The sequence below is a fragment of the Ovis canadensis genome, chromosome 3 (assembly GCF_042477335.2).
Source record: "Ovis canadensis isolate MfBH-ARS-UI-01 breed Bighorn chromosome 3, ARS-UI_OviCan_v2, whole genome shotgun sequence".
Lineage (NCBI taxonomy): Eukaryota > Metazoa > Chordata > Mammalia > Artiodactyla > Bovidae > Ovis > Ovis canadensis.
In genome coordinates, this window is record NC_091247.1 from 69706472 (window position 1) to 69723568 (window position 17097).

Consider the following 17097-nt stretch of genomic DNA (forward strand, 5'->3'; position numbering starts at 1 on the left):
AAAAAATAGTTTGGAGTATCATTACTCTAATGCGAATGTGAAAGTATTATAGAATCAAAAAGGGGCAAACTTCCAAATGAAAGCCCTTGAGCTTTTAAAGAATAAACAGGATGTTCTTATAATCAATATACTAATCACTTACGAAGGGTAACAGGCACATCTCAAAAAAAAGTTTACTTTTTCAAATTATAAAAGTAAGATGTACTCACTGTAGAACACTGGAACATACAGAAAAGCAACGACACAAAAGCAAAAATCACAAGTCAGCCTATCACTCTCCCCTCAAAATTAATACTTGCCTTTTTCTTATCTCTTTTCCTTTGTTTTTTTTTCTTTGTTTTTCTATAGAGTTGAAATCACATCATTTATATAATCCCGTCTTCTGCTTTCTTCCCTTTATTTTAAAAACTGTTCCATGTTATTAGGAGGTTTTCAATAATAGTATTTTCATCAGTCTAATAAAAACTAATAGCTACTTATTTGCCAGGAATTAGACTCATCTCTTCACTTACATTAACATACTTAATCCTCACAGTAACTCTCCAAGGTCTGTACTACAACTGACCCCATCTTACAGATGAGGAAACTGAGAGAGTATGGTTAATGACTTGCCCAAGGTCACAAAGTGACTCCATGGGAGAGCTGGGGTCCAGACCCAGGCAGCCTCTGGGTGAGCACTCTAAACCACTATATTGTACTGTCTCCATAATATTCCTTCCTCTAATTTACCAATGACAGACATTTGGGTTATCACCATTTTTTTCTAATATAATAATGTTACAATAGACATTTTTATAGGCATCTGAAGTAGTATTTTATCTAAGCCTATTCAGACAGCCAAATTCTTCCCATTTCAACAAGTTCAACTTATTTTCAGCTAGCTGACAACAGCTGTAGAAACATCTGAGGCAGCTAGCATTTCATAAACCAACTCATTGCTCCACCTACCCCTGGTATGAACTTCCATGTGGTCCTCACCTGTCCACCCCACTGCCATCTACAGCAGATGTCTGTAATGTTTCCATCTGCCTTCACAGGGCACAAAGAACCAACTGAAACCATGGGTCTGTTCTGTGGACCTCCCAACAAACATAAGCAAATTCTTGCAAACTTGTATGTCTGGAATACTTTAAATGCTAACTTTATTTGTTCCTAGTCTTATAAGCTCTGACAACACAAGGCAGAGAGAGATAAAATGCAATATGCATGTATAAAATTGAAATGAAAAATTTTCTAATTTAGACCATAACCCAGAAAAGGGATATTCAAATATTTTCCTTTTTGCTTGCTTTTCACTGTTTACAGGGAATGACTGAACACTTGTGCCATATTAAAGGAATGATTTGAAATGAAAACAACCTAAAATGGAGTCTCACAAGCAGATCAGACTACGGTGTAAGTAAAAAGGGAAGGCTGCTGGCTCTGGCTCACATTTCACACCTTCTGAACTCAACTTACCAGTATGGCTATTCAAGAGCACGTTTTAAAAGACACGGAATGTGTAAAGGAAGGGAAATGAAAAAACATAATTTAAAAAATTTAGAAATCATAGATTTTCCCATATGTCCACCATATCACATAGAGAATTCATTTGTCATTTAAGAATGAAAAGATGAATACTTGTGAGAAGTATCGCCACAATTTCTACAAAACTTTTTCATGTTGTAAAAAAACAAAATGTTTTTCAAAGATTCTGAAACACACCTAGAAAAGTAACGTGAACTCTACTAACCAAACGCCTAAGAATTATTAAGTATCTGCCTCTGTATGAGGCACCTACATAGAGCCAGAAATGATGTCTCTATACAAGGAGAAGCCCTCTGAAACATATGTAAGATACTAAAAGTGCCAAAGCAAAATTCAAAATATAAATCTGAAGATGGCAACATAAAAGAAACAAGGCCATTTGCACGGTCCCCTAAAAAGCTATAAAATTACTACAATTAGTTCTAAGTCCAGACTTCTAATGGATTTTAAATTAGAGAATATTTAAGATATCTGTTAATACAAACTTTTAGAAAATTCTTACTAGGAACTTGGTTTGTATACAAGCCCTTTAAGATAAAGTTCATTCACTGTTTTCATATTATATTTAACATCTAAATCCTCCATTTTTATTTCCACTCAGTAATCCAAATACTGTATTTCAGAAAATTTCATCTTCATAGAACCCAAACTGATAGGTTGTTCAGATTATCCACACGGGCAGCCCCCTGCCTTCATCCAGCCCCCTCAGCTCCCCGACATGTGCTGTTCATGTCACCATCAGGCTCCAACTGACACGCACAGCAAGACTGCACATCTCCGCCCCACACCCACCTTGTTTTTATCATGTTGACTTAAAAAAACAAGACTTTCAATTAAAAAAAAAATTGAAAGGCTACAGTTACAAAGCACATCGATACACATAAGAATCAAGTACTGCAGACAAATGGCCAGTGAATGAAGTCAAAAAGTGAGTAAGCAAAGGAAAAATAAAATTTGCAGGACAGTAACCAAGGCCTTTTGCTTTACTTCTACAATGTTTTAGCATCCAACCATCAATAATTCATACCAAAATGATTATCAGATATATAACATATACCTATAGGAGGTTTTTTTTTTTAAACTTCAGGGTCCCGATTTTCATTCAAACCACAAAGACCGCATATTTTGCAGTGAGTGGAATAGGTGGGATAGAGGACGCTCCACGTGAGGTCTCATTAGTCCAGGGAAAACCACTCGAGATTTGATGTTACACAGAAATATTTGCCTCCATATCGTCACAAGATTTAAGATTACTGGAACAAAAAGATAAATCAGTAAAAATAAACCTTGCTAAACTAAACATGAAAGCCACCACCTCTGTTTCACTTATTTGCTCAAGTGAAATGACAAGTTTCAAGATATTTTGTTAAATGGTGGCTATTTTAAGACAGGACAAAGCTGCATCAGTGCTCGTCACACAGCTTGCTCCCAGTCTTGGCAGTTCTCCAACACATTCCGACTTTTTATGCACAGTTTTGCTGGAATCTCACCCCACTTATCTTTAAAGACACACTAAGTAAAATGTTGCCACATTACACAACCAACCTGCCATTTATTCCCATTGGTTCACTTTGCACAATGTCTGACAAAAAAAAAAAAATCAGACCACCATCTGCGTGGATGCAGCTAAATCCACATGATCTAATTCACATGGGTTCCTAAAAGATGGATCAGATTATTATTCAAACTGGGAGGAAATGCTGTGTGACAGTGCTCTGAGGAAGGCTGAGTACCCAGCAGCCAAGGAGAACTGATACAGTAGGACAAAAGCAAGTTCAAACCCTGACTGCATATGTTACACCCCAGGCGTGCCGCCACTGCCTACATTTTGAGGCAGATTATTAATCAGAGTGTATTTTAAAGGATAATCTCAGTATTTAATGAGTCCCATTACCTCCATGAAAAGAACGATTTAACATAGCATTCCATCTTCTAAGTCAATGTACTCTCTGATTGTTCATATTTGGCCCCCCCAAAAAAGTACTCTTCAAAAACAAACTGGAATGGTTAACCACACGCTGTTACATTCCATTCTTGCTAAAATATATATATATATATATTTAATTAGCACATTTGATCCTTATGCTCTGCACAGCTGCACAGCATTCCAGTGATAGGCCAGCTATCGACACACGCTCTACATGAAACAACTACTCATTTCAAAAGTTGAGAAGACTGTGAAGCAGTTCTCAAGCATGACCCACTAAAGATACATTTATTTCATGGGAACAAATTCATTTCAACAAGGGTATAGTCCAAAGGAAATATATACTATAATTTAGATTAAAATATTCATGTAAATGTATACTAACAAAATCATCCCTGAGAGCTGGAAATATATATTTATAAATATACGTATATAAAGATATATTAAACTCAACTGACAGACAAGAAACAGTCTTCCTCAGGAACAAGACAATAAATTAGCCTGCTCTCTAATTAAACTTTCATCCTTTCTGAATCAGAGGAGATTTTTTGAACTAGGATGAAAGCTGATGTTCTTACTGTGAGGAACACATACTTCCAAAGCAAAACAATCCTTTCAAAATGAGAAATCATCCTGATTATCAGGGAAACTCAGGAACTCTTTTAGCAGCGGATGCCGACGTAAAACCAGCAAACACACACACACACACACAACCTACCTTAAATAAAATGAGAATAAAACACAAAGTGTGCCCTGGTTTCTCCTCTGCTCAAATGGCACACAAATGTCTCTGCTCCAGGTTCAGGGTGCTTCCTGGACTCCGCCCCAGGAGATAAGATGGGTATTTAAGGACAGCTGGCAGCAGAGTTGTCAACCTCACTGTGAGAAGGACCAGACCCCTTTCAGAGAAGTCTCCCGACTGATAGCGCTGACCATCACCTTCTAAAACAGTGTCAGGTGTGTTCACCCAGTCAGAGGCCCAGACAACGCTACATTCCAGCCTCCTGCTCTCCCTACCCTGGGGTATCAGGGCCAGACTGTAGGCACTGTCTTGGCTCAATGCCTCCCCTTGTGTCAAGACTCAATGTCTGTAGCTGCCTGTAGGTCAGCTGAGATCCCTCCCAGCTCCACGCTTCAGTCAGCCCAGACACATTAACCATCAAGCATTTGGCCACCCTCAAAGAGAATGGTTCCCATCAGATTGGGAGTTTCTGAAGAATTCCTCATTTGGGGAGAGTTAAGTCCACACAATGTATCTGAGTTCCATCACCCAAACTTGCTCCATCCATCTACCCAGCCCTGCTCCATCCATCATTGGGCCCAGCTCAGATCTCCCTTCTAAACTGCACAAGGAGCTACCACTGGCCTTAGTGTATAAACATGGGAAGAAGGTCATTTGTCACTTTTCCTTGGGGCCAACCAACCCACGTGAGAACCACAAAGAACCTCACAGAAATTGATGGCAAAGGCTTTCTTTCTCTTCCAGTGAAAGGGCATTTCTCCCCTCTTCCCACACCCTCATTCCCTCAGCACATGTAGAAATCATTTTACCACTTCCTTCAGGAGTTCAAGAGGCCAACTACTAGATTAAGGCAACAGAGAAGCGCCAGCGAGATCCGCATCACATCCATCGGCTTCCCCACGACTTAAGGAACAGGTCTGCATAATCAAGTATGCAATACTGCCTTTTCTCCTATAAATAGATTCTGGATCCAAAGATAGAACTCTCAACAGTTCGGCTAACAGAAAGACCCTAGGAAAGCAGAGCCCTACTGTGTGCTTTCAACAGTTACCACCAAACCCAACCCTGTAAAATTTATTACATTTAAAACCAAGATTATGATAACCACCTCCATCCTATCAATGACACTTTCTAGGGTAGCTGTTTCAGACTCTGAAATCTGAAGACAGAAATAAAATCAGATGTTGTCTGAAGCATAGAGGGATCTCACTCAAGGGAATTCATGCAACCCTGATGGGAATTCCTCTCAAAACAAAACAGAAAGCACACATTATCTAATGAGAACTTAATTTCTAGTACTTTTCCACTGTAAAACAATTTTTAAAGGAAGTATCTATAATAAGCACATTTGGGGTTCTCTAAATCTTTGCCATTTTCCTTAACACCTTCATCACTAAAACAACTCAGGGAAACCAACAGTATCCATAAGCCACAGTTTTAAACATGAACAGTAATAATAAGATATTATGTCCTGTCATGCTTTGTGTACAAACTGGAAGGCTGAAAATTTCAAGGGATGATTTAGACTGTGAAAACTTCACATACTGAGCTTAAGGTATGAGAATTGATCCTCATTTATGAGATGAACAAATACGTACAGAGGGAAAAGGGGTTTAAAAGACAAACATCAAAATGACAAGTGCATGTTTCTGGGGTCACCAAATGGAGTCAGTAACTTCAATTTTCTTCTTTGTGTTTATGTTTATTTTCCATATGCTCTACAATATGTATTCTTTTGCTAATAAATATTATTTTGACATTTTTTAAAAATATTTATTTACTGGGCTGCATTAGGTCTTGATATGACCTAAATCAAATCCCTTATGATTATACAGTGGAAGTGAGAAATAGATTTAAGGGCCTAGATCTGATAGATAGAGTGCCTGATGAACTATGGACGGAAGTTCGTGACATTGTACAGGAGACAGGGAGCAAGACCATCCCCATGGAAAAGAAATGCAAAAAAGCAAAATGGCTGTCTGGGGAGGCCTGACAAATAGCTGTGAAGAGAAGAGAGGTGAAAAGCAAAGGAGAAAAGGAAAGATATAGGCATCTAAATGCAGAGTTCCAAAGAATAGCAAGAAGAGATAAGAAAGCCTTCTTCAGCAATCAATGCAAAGAAATAGAGGAAAACAACAGATTGGGAAAGACTAGAGATCTCTTCAAGAAAATTAGAGATACTAAGGGAACATTTCATGCAAAGATGGGCTCGATAAAGGACAGAAATGGTATGGACCTAACAGAAGCAGAAGATATTAAGAAGAGGTGGCAAGAATACACAGAAGAACTGTACAAAAAAGATCTTCACGACCCAGATAGTCATGATGATGTTATCACTAATCTAGAACCAGATATCCTGGAATGTGAAGCCAAGTGGGCCTTAGAAAGCATCACTACGAACAAAGCTAGTGGACGTGATACAATTCCAATTGAGCTGTTTCAAATCCTGAAAGATGATGCTGTGAAAGTGCTGCACTCAATATGCCGGCAAATTTGGAAAACTCAGCAGTGGCCACAGGACTGGAAAAGGTCAGTTTTCATTCCGATCCTAAAGAAAGGCAATGCCAAAGAATGCTCAAACTACCGCACAATTGCACTCATCTCACATGCTAGTAAAGTAATGCTCAAACTTCTCCAAGCCAGGCTTCAGCAATAGGTGAACCGTGAACTCCCTGACGTTCAAGCTGGTTTTAGAAAAGACAGAGGAACCAGAGATCAAATTGCCAACATCTGCTGGATCATGGAAAAAGCAAGAGAGTTCCAGAGAAACATCTATTTCTGCTTTATTGACTATGCCAAAGCCTTTGACTGTGTGGATCACAATCAACTGTGGAAAATTCTGAAAGAGATGGGATTACCAGACCACCTAACCTGCCTTTTGAGAAATCTGTATGCAGGTCAGGAAGCAACAGTTAGAACTGGACATGGAACAACAGACTGGTTCCAAATAGGAAAAGGAGTACATCAAAACTGTATGTTGTCACCCTGCTTATTTAACTTATATGCAGAGTACATCATGAGAAACGCTGGACTGGAAGAAACACAAGCTGGAATCAACATTGCCAAGAGAAATATCACTCACCTCAGATATGCAGATGACACCACCCTTATGGCAGAAAGTGAAGAGGAGCTAAAAAGCCTCGTTAAAAGTGAAAGTGCAGACTGAAAAAGTTGGCCTAAAGCTCAACATTCAGAAAACGAAGATCACTGCATCCGGTCCCATCACTTCATGGGAAATAGATGGGGAAACAGTGCAAACAGTGTCAGACTTTATTTTTTGGGGCTCCAAAATCACTGCAGATGGGGACTGCAGCCATGAAATTAAAAGACGCTTACTCCTTGGAAGAAAAGTTATGACCAACCTAGATAGCATATTCAAAAGCAAAGACATTACTTTGCCGACTAAGGTCCATTTAGTCAAGGCTATGGTTTTTCCTGTGGTCATGTATGGATGTGAGAGTTTGGCCACCTCATGAGAAGAGTTGACTCATTGGAAAAAACTCTGATGCTGGGAGGGATTGGGGGCAGGAGGAGAAGCGGACGACAGAGGATGAGATGGTTGGATGGCATCACTGACTTGATGGACATGGGTTTGAGTGGACTCCAGGAGTTGGTGATGGACAGGGAGGCCAGGCGTGCTGTGATTTATGTGGTAGCAAAGAGTCGGACACTACTGAGCGACTGAACTGAACTGACTGAGGTCTTAGCAGGAGAGTTCCAGAAAAACATCTACTTCTGCTTCACTGACTACGCTAAAGCCTTTGACTGTGTGGATCACAACAAACTGTGGAAAATTCTTAAAGAGAGGGGAATACCAGACCACCTGACCTGCTCCTGAGAATCCTATATGCAGGTCAAGAAGCAACAGTTAGAACCAGACCCGGAACAACGGACTGGTTCCAAGTTGGGAAAAGAGTATAGCGAGGCTGTATATTGTCACCCTGCTTATTTAACTTATATGCAGAGTACATCATGAGAAATGTCAGGCCGGATGAAGCACAAGCTGGAATCAAGATTTCCAGGAGAAATACCAATAACCTCACATATGCAGATGTCACTACCCATATGGCAGAAAGTGAAGAGGAACTAAATAGCCTCTTGATAAAAGTGAAAGAGCAGAGTGAAAAAGCTGGCATTCAAAACAGCTTTGAATGTGAAAACATTCAAAAAACGAAGATCATGTAATCTAGTTCCATTAGTTCATGGCATCCAGTCCCATTAGTTCCTGGCAAATAGATGGGGAAACAATGGAAACCGTGACAGACTTTATTTCTTGGGCTCCAAAACTGCTGTAGATGATGACTGCAGCCATGAAATTAAAAGACGCTTACTCCTGGGAAGAAAAGCTATGACCAACCTAGACAGCATATTAAGAAGCAGAGACATCACTTTGCCAACAAATGTCCATCTAGTCAAAGCTCTGATTTTTCCAGTAGTCATGTACAGATGTGAGAGTTGGACCATAAGGAAGACTAAGCACCGAAGAATTGATGCTTTTGAACTGTGGTGTTAGAGAAGACCCTTGAGAGTCCCTTGGAGAGTCCCAAGGAGATCAAATCAGTCAATCCTGAAGGAAATCAGTCCTGAATATTCATTGGAAGGACTGATGCTGAAGCTGAAGTTCCAAAACTGTGGCCACCTGATGAGAAGAGCCGACTCATTAGAAAAGATCCTGACGCTGGGAAAAATTGAGGGCAAGAGGAGAAGGGGATGACAGAGGATGAGATGGTTGGATGGCATCACTGACTCAACAAACATGAGTTTGAGCAAGTTCCAGGAGATGGTGAAGGACAGGGAAGTCTAGCCTGCTGCAGTCCATGGGGTCAGAGTTGGACATGACTGAGAGACTGAACAATAGGAGCAAAGGTCTTCGCTGTGGCACATGGATCTTCACTGCAACACGAAGACTGTTACCACATTTTGCTACTGCTCAGGGATTCTCTAGTTGTGGCACCAGGGCTCAGAAGTTGTGGCACAAGGGCTGAGCTGCTTCGCGGCATCTGGTATATTAGTTCCTCCATCATGGACTGAACCCATGTACCCCACACTGCTAGGCAGCTTCTTAACCATTGGACCACCAGGGAAGTTCCTGACATTTAAAAAAAATTTTATTTTGTGATGATTTTGTGCTAATTTACAGTTTTTGAAAGTATATATTCTTCATAAATTGTTCAGAAAAAAAACTATGCTTACTGTATAAATTAGCAGACACTGTCAAAAATTCAAGGATTCTAAAAAGGTGGAAAAAATGAGTATTTTAACTTTTAAGAAAATTGTACTATCAGAGCACTGCCGTGCTACAGATTAAAAAATACAAAGGAAAATGTTTAAACATCACAGAGAAAAATAAATAAGAATTGTCTTAAAGAAGAATCTAGGTGTTCCTTCCCCTTTAAATAAAAGGGGAAAAAAGCCCTAGTGCACAATAAAAATATGTCCTGTCCCACCCCAAAGTCTCTGTATAGCTGGTGAAGAACATTCCAGAAAAATGTGTAGCCCATGAATATTTAGATTTGGCCCTGAAGCAAATATACCTGGACAAAAATTATCCCTGAAACAGCCACCCAAGAGGGTAGGAAAACAACAAAAAAATTTCATCTAGAACCAAAGGCTTGGCCTCCACCCAGAGGATGCTCCTATCAGGCTCCCCTGTGGCCCAGTTTCTGCATCTTTTCCCACACTCTACGGAAATGGCAAGGCTCTAACAAACTGCATATTTAAATGAGGAATGGAAAAATCTTTTCAAAACTTCAGCATTCTTTACACCTTCAGTACTATGAATGCTGCATTTCTGAAAGCCCCAATAGAAACAAATAGAGTATATTTGGCTAATTAATTATTTCATTCATTAGTCTTTATCCAGCTAAAACGAGGTTGGTTACAGGAAGTGTCAGGATGTTCTTGATAAAGGCCAAAAGTTTATTGCTAAGTATTTTCCAAAATATGAAGAGATGAAATTAGAATTCTTCCACAATCCCATACCCAGAGATAACCACTGTTAGGCTAATGAACTTACTAAGCAGAGATATATTTAATTATACAAATTAAACACTGAACATACGCACTTCAAAAATACGAATTCTAAGTATATATCGTTCTAAATTTCCTAGTTCATCTGTTGGATTTAAAAAATTTCTAATTATATTCTGATACAGATTTTATTGACTAGCTAATGGCTTCAAGTTAATATGTTAGAAGATCAGAACCAGCAAGGCACTCCAGATTCTAAAGCAGAGACGCTGGGAAAGATTGAGGGCAGGAGGAGAAGGGGACGACAGAGGATGAGATGGTTGGATGGCATCACTGACTTGATGGACATGGGTTTGAGTGGACTCCAGGAGTTGGTGATGGACAGGGAGGCCTGGTGTGCTGTGATTTATGTGGTAGCAAAGAGTCGGACACTACTGAGCGACTGAACTGAGCTGAACTGAACTGAGTACAGCTGAGTGCTTGGACCATAAAGCAGAAAACATTAATAATATTATTTCCTCTCAAACATTTCCCTCACCAGCTACGGACAAAGTGACTCATTTCTGGGATCCACCTTCAAACCACTATCTCAATAAAATTCCCCACTTAAAAAGTCTTAAAATAGTCCTTTGTCTCCCCTCATGGCTGAGGATTTTCAATCACATACATCTCTTTCTCATTTATGTGACACACAGACAAAAAGATATCATTATAGGCATACAGAAATATCATGTATAACATTATATAAGAATCTATTTTCATTAAAAAAGGATAGTATTAAAATTCATTCCTCCTACTCTTAGACTGAATATTCTCAAAATGCCAAGAAACCATTAACTGGAAGAAAATCTAAATCGGAAGTCATATTTATTTTAACATTTTCACTTGGAATTTTTTCTGCATTTCTGGCCAATTTCAATGCAACCTGATGGTCTAATGGTTACAAAATCAGCTCCAGCAGCAGTGTTTGGGCTTCTACAAGTGAGAACAAATACGTCACAGAATTCCACTGCTCTCTTCGAGCAACTGTGCAGTTTGGACATAAGAGAAACCCGGTCTTCCCCACTCTTTAAACTGATGTAGACTATGAAGTCAAGCTAGCATTCCAGCATATGTGAATGTTCTAGCCCTCTCAAACTCTCACTTCAGAAGTGACTTACACTGCTGATGTCTTCCCGCTGCTCCACATAAGAGCAGAAGCCAGATATGACAATCCTTTGGAATCTTAAACTATTCCCTAACAATAATCTACATCTGGCCAGGCTTACTTTTTTCTTTTCTTTTTTTAAAAATTAAAGGGTTGATTGATTTTTTGGCTATGAAAAAAATGATCCTTATGGTAGTCTATTCTATTATTTATTTCACTCTTATTTGTAAAATATTTTAAAACTCCAAATGAGAAACATTAAGTCATAGGAATTTCCTTTCATACAAGAAAGGAAATCATCCATCAACCTACCATCCAAAGCAAACCATTAACATTTTCACGTATTTCCTTCCAGGCTTTTATTTAATATAACAAAACAGGAATTACACCATGTTATACAGTTTTGCGTAGAGATATTTCCAATGAATATTATATTGTTAGCATTTGCCCTTTTCAGTAAGACTCTAACAAACCATTATTTTTAAGCAGTACATTGAATTCCATCCTATGTACTGCTCCATAATATATTTGACTATGCCACATTTGCTTTTTCACTATTAATATTGCTAAGAAAATTCTTGTTTAAAAACCTGTCATTATTTTTAATTCTTTCTTTCGATTACAGAACTACAAGGGGAATTTCAGTCCAAATGGTATAAACTTTTATCTTTTTGGTTTTAAATATATATATAAATACATGTATATTATTACTGTACTAACAATTGTCTTAATTCAAATATTCTTCCAACAAGTGATGCAGAGGTCCAATCTCACAGCATCCCAGAGAGCATTACCTATCTACCAGTTCAAGTGAAAAATTAACTGTTCTAGTTAATATTTCATATTACTGCTGAGTTTGAACAACTGAATATGGTTACTGGCTTTGTTGTTACCTTTTTTTTATAAACTATGTTCCTATCCTTTCCCTAAACACTAGGGTTTTAGCGTTTTCTTGTTTATTAAAAATAAGTAGTAATCAGATTTGCCTTTCCTATAATTTAGACATAGGGACAAGTTTAATATAGACTAAACTTAGCATTATTTAGCTGCAAGATGGTATTGCTTATGGAAATGTATCTTTCCTGAATAAATCAAACTACTTATTTGAAAGGAAGCATAAAGGTGACACAAACTAAGCAAAACTTCCACATTTTATGACAATTAAAATGCACGGTGATGGGCACTGGATTATTCCACTCAACTTTCTTAGTCCTTTGTGACAGAAACTCATTGCTACCATTTTGCAAATGAAGATACTGGGGCTTGAACACAGGTCAAGGCAGCTTGCCCAGGATCAGTGCATGGAGTGATCTGGTGGAGGAATTCCAGGGCCTAAGGCTTGGGACCCCCATATCCAACAGCCTCTCCCCAGTCACCCTAGCCCTGACCTGTCTCCTTCAATTTCTCGAACATTACCTCCACTAAGAGTTCTTCCAGAACCTCAAATTCAGCACAGTTAAAGAAAACTGATTTTCTTCCCAATGAGATATCCACTCTTCCCCTTCACTTGTCTATTTCTCTCATCATGATGACGACCATGTTCTCTGTTATTATTCAAATATGAACTCTTTATTTTATCTCTCATCTACTCAGGTCCACTCCCATCCAGTCATCCTACAAAGAGTCAGCAAAGGATCCGATCTTCACAACCTTTCTCCCAGCCCTTCCCTCCTCATTCTCTCAGCCTCCACCATCACTTGCTCCCTTAAACTCTGGACTCCCACCATCACCTCGTTCCTATCTCCCTGCTTCTAGTTTCTCTCTGTTCCATGTGTTTTGGACATAGCTCAAGTGTCGTGTTACTCAACTATCATCACAGAATTTTAGATGAATCTTCAAAACTAAGGAGCAGATACAATCAGCTGGTAGTTCCGGATTCAAACACTGTGTGGAGAGTTTCTAGATCAGCTCTGTGGAAAGAGTGCCCTGACTGATTTTCTATGGGGTGCCCTCGTGGCACAGTTTACCCTTCACTACGGAAGATCCCCTGGAGAAAGGAATGGGAACTCACTCCAATATCTTGCCTGAAGAGTCCCGTGGGCAGAGGAGCCTGGCGGGCTACAGTCCTTGGGGTCACAAAGAATAGGACACAACTGAGCAACTAACACTTCATTTCTTCATGATTTCACCTAAGTTTTTCATTTTATAAATTTAGATCTGAGACCAGAAGGATTAATGGCTTGCTGAAGTCATACACCTGGTCAGTAAACAATCTTTTATCTTCTACACATACAGAGCATATTCTTTTTTTTTTTTTTTTTTCTGGTTGAAGACTTTATTGTATGGAAAAGGAAAGTACATGTTGGAAAATTCCATCATGGGAACTTCTTGTACCCTAACACCAGTGTCCAAACCTGCTCTTCTGTAAGAGCCAGGTTGTCTTGAGGCTGGCGACTGTCACAAACGTCCAGCCCTCCTCCCGCCTGCCCTGTGACCTCCTCAGCCTGGCTCAGGGTGGGCAGGGTCCTCCATCACAGCAACAGGGCATATTCTATACAGTAGGAGTATACAGTCCTCGGATTCAGAAACTGATTCTTACTCAACTGTAGGTCAGCCCACACCACCATCATCCTAACTCAATGACAAGTCTTGGCAAGAGAAAGTACTTAATAATTATTTACTGCATTAAAAACCATACTGGAAAGTAACTTTAGAGTAGGAGCAAAGGCATTACATTCATATAAATGCTTCTTGGTAAAAGAACAATAATTACACTCCTTTCAAGAACAGGAAACTGAACTGAACTGACAAAGGGTTTTTACTAAGTGGTCTTGCACAGCCTGTGTTTCTCAATATAAAAATTTCACTGGTAACAGAAAATTTTAAAAAATAAAATAATAAAGCTCTTTTGACATAAAAATGTTAAGGTAGTTTTGAGAAAACACTCCAAGAGGGGGTCAGTGTACAGCTTGTAGTCCAAAGAGAAAGGAATGAAACTGTTATCAGCTAAACACCTACTATGTGCCCAGGACTGTATGCCGCTGTCTCACAACTGTATGAGGAAGTATCATTCCCTTTTTACTTATGAGGAAACTGTGGTTTCAAGAGTAATGAACTAACCCAAGGACCTAGATGTGAGCACATGGCTGGTATATAATAACATTTAGGATTTGAGCCCAGATTTATTTGACTCTAAAATCTAAGCTCTTCCCATACTATGGGAAGTTATTCTGCAATAACATAATCATCCTCACAAACCTTAAAGGACAAAACCTGATTATGACTCTACTGAAATTATGAGTGATTGCTCATCAAAAGAAACCACAGTTTAAAACAAAACATAAACCGGGAAGTAGTTTTTGCAACGCATGAAATCCACAAGGGATTATAAGGCAATATATATTAAATCAATCAATCAGAAAATAGCTAAAAGAAATACAGACTAATGACTAAATTAGGACTTCACAAAAGAAAGAACCCAAAAGCTCAAAAATATATACTTAACGTCCAATAATCAGGGAAACTGCAAATAAAGAACATACTGAGATAACATTTCACAAGTATTACTGGAAAACATTTTGAAGTCTGGCACGGTTGTAGAACAACTATAACAGCTATACACTTCTAGTAGGAATATAATTAGTACAATCACTCTGGCATTAACTAGTAAGGTTGGTGATGCACATACCCTATGATCCGGCAAATTTCATTCCTGAGAAGGAGAGAAAAATTACATGTTTGTGTGCATATGCATGTACCCCTACATACTTAATAAGAGACATGCAGAGGACCCATTCATAGCCATCCTTTTATAAAAGGAGGAAAAAAAAAACTAGAATCAATCCAAATCTCCATCTACAGTAGAAAGAATAAATAAGTCATGATGGAATACTACACAGCAATGAAAATGAATGAACTACAGCAACAAAATGAATGAGTCTCAGGAATGTTAATCTAAAAGGACAAGTCGCAGAAGAATACATAAAGTAGGATTTCATTTATATAATATAAAGTTCAGAAACATACAAAAATAAATAAGAATTTTAAAATGGATAGCCCATAAAGAAGATCAAAGGAATGATAAACACAAAATTCAGGGCTGTGGTTGTTTCAGATGGGATGATAGGGGGGCACATGGGTGACTCCGAGTGTATGACAGTTTCTTCTTCTTGAACTAGGTGGTGACTGCCTGTGCGTTCACTGGTTTGTGATTCAGTGGTATCTTTTATGAGCATTATTCTGTATATACAAATCACTTAATAAAAAACAACTGTAAGGGGGAAAAAATGGGCCAGATGGTCAGGATATTGAATATACCAGGAAAAACAGCTGATGAGAAAAAACAAGATGCCAGAGGTAGAGCTCAGGGGTTTAGCTTCCTGGACTCCAGTTTTGCTGTCTCAAAGCTAACACCATCTTCTGGAGAAGGAGAAGAAGATTGTTTTTTTCAACTTTAGAGGTGTTTTAGAAAACAATCTAAAGAAATTGACTAGTCTAAATAAACATAGTATTAATAAATAGAACTCTTCCACCTAAAAGTTACAGAAAAACTTTAAAAAGTATTTCTGTATTAAATATAGTATGCGCATCAATTTCTTAATGATGCAAGGGGGGAAATGTGCTGATACTTCAGCAAAAGACAAAAGTAAGATACCAGAAGGAACCTTTTGATATGGAAGTCCCTTAGCTGAAGGTGTAGAGCAGTTTTTTGATTTAATGTGCATACAAATCGCTGAAGGGTCACGTTAAAATGCAAATGCTATTTGGGAGGACTGGGCCTCTAAGAAACTGCATACACAAAAAGCGTCCACTTTATAAATGATCCTGTGCTGAACCTCAGGATTACAGCGAGAAATCATGAAAATGCCCTCTCTGGTGATGTTTAAAAATATAAATGTAAGAGTAGAGATAGTTTCATTCTGCCCCCAAAGTAGAGACTGATGACATTATTCCTACACTACAAAAACTTGGATACAGGACACCTGTATCCAAAAATCAAGAATACTTAACCAGGTCTTTTGCAAAGACAAGGTGCTTTGGGAAAACAGCAGACTGAAAATTTATAAGAGAACTCCATGAGAGGTTTTACTCACCCCCACAGAGCTAAAGAAGTAGCTCTTCCAGCCTAGGTATTAGCTCTTTTCTTATGGAATAATGGTTTACATTCCCAACAGGACAACCATAAATGATATTCACAGAGCATTAATTAAGCCTTGATTATAATGTAGATAGTGGTGGCGAGAACAACATAATTATGGAGCATCACATCACTGCATGTAAAAAATATATATGTTGGGCTTTAAAATTCTAAGAGTATGCTTTTAAAATGAAGAGTTTACTATCTCAATAAAAATATCAAATAATTTCCACTTGTCATATCTATGTTTGTTTAGTAGTACTTAAAATCCTCCCATCTCAAAATAGTATTTCTACATGAAAAGTCATACGTCCAATACAGCAAGACAAAATAACCACTCCAGTACTCTTCCAGGGAAACTCTGCCACTGTCAAGTCTCTGCTAAGGATGTGTCTGTCACAAGGGAGCAAGGTCTTGTCCCTTGCTCCAACAACATCACAGACAGTTGTTACTACTCTCATCCAAGGGATGCTCTTTACTGAAAGCCTGCACAGCAGGAGACCACCAAGCATTTTTCTTCACTGGCCCGATGCTTCTCATTCTCTCTGATGAAGGTTCTGGTCAGACCAGGGCCAACAGAGCTACAAAGAGCTTGACCTAACGGAATTCTGCACCTGGTTAAGTCAGAACAGCTAAACCTCTGGTGACATCAACACAGGATATATTCTTACAACATAGTAAATCCAAAATGTTTGAATAATCCATGG

General features: G+C 38.7%; 1 protein-coding gene across 4 annotated transcripts in view; it reads right to left on the reverse strand.

Moving 5' to 3' along the window:
• SPTBN1 (spectrin beta, non-erythrocytic 1) overlaps positions 1 to 17097 on the reverse strand; it is a 209918-nt gene that overhangs the window by 188896 nt on the left and 3925 nt on the right. Inside the window, exon 1 of one of the 4 annotated variants that reach the window (XM_069583335.1) lies at positions 4173 to 4530. The exons of the other annotated variants lie outside the window; for them this stretch is intronic. The gene's annotated coding sequence lies outside the window, so the exon portion shown is untranslated. Of the gene's footprint in view, positions 1 to 4172; positions 4531 to 17097 lie in introns of those variants that run through there. 4 annotated transcript variants of the gene reach the window in all.